A 792-nucleotide genomic window follows, 5' to 3' on the forward strand; every position below is an offset into this window, starting at 1 on the left:
CACTCATCTTCATATCATCATCCTTCACAAAAAAATAGGTATTATCAGAAGCCTTGTACATTGAGCACACAATTTGTTCTTCTGGGTCTCTTCTGTTAGAAAATTAAAATAAAACTTACTCTATTACTTAATGGATACAGCAAGACCTTGATATAGAAAATATTTAATAATTATCATCCCTCTGCCAGACTCCAATCTGATGGTAAAAGGATCAGCATATTCTACCTTAAAGGAACAAATAGCAAGGATATAATCTTCGCAGATATAATTTGTACACCACTTTCATATCAGCCCAGAAGTTATCTTTCTTACCACCTATCAAAGATACATCACCTTTATCCTTGCCTGATGTTTATCAAATACCCTGTTCTTGTCATCTCTGCTACTTTGGAGATACTTACCATTCTGCTACTATTACAATGGAAGAACAAGGTTATATATAAGACTTAGATCTAAAGATTCAGTCCCTGCTTCTCATGCCATCAGCCATGCACGTAGAGTTCACTGGAATGGTGATAGCTACAGCAGGTTCAGTTTTGTCTGTTTTTTGAATTGTGTGAAGCCCTATCCTAATCTTAATCAGACAGACTGTATGCCTATTTCTAAGTTATGGAAAGTGATTGCTGTTAATTGTTAATATTTTTATTTATCATCATCTATTTCACCTGAACACTCAAGGATTGTTTAGGCTACAATGACAGTACTACATTATTATTACCTCCTATTCACAATTTTCCTCCAAATTAGTCTATTACTTGTCAACACTCTAATATTGTCATATCTAACATTTTG

This window comes from Typopeltis vanoorti, chromosome 7 (assembly GCF_054136105.1).
Source record: "Typopeltis vanoorti isolate ZY-2024b chromosome 7, IOZ_Tvanoo_1.0, whole genome shotgun sequence".
Taxonomy (NCBI): Eukaryota; Metazoa; Arthropoda; class Arachnida; order Uropygi; family Thelyphonidae; genus Typopeltis; species Typopeltis vanoorti.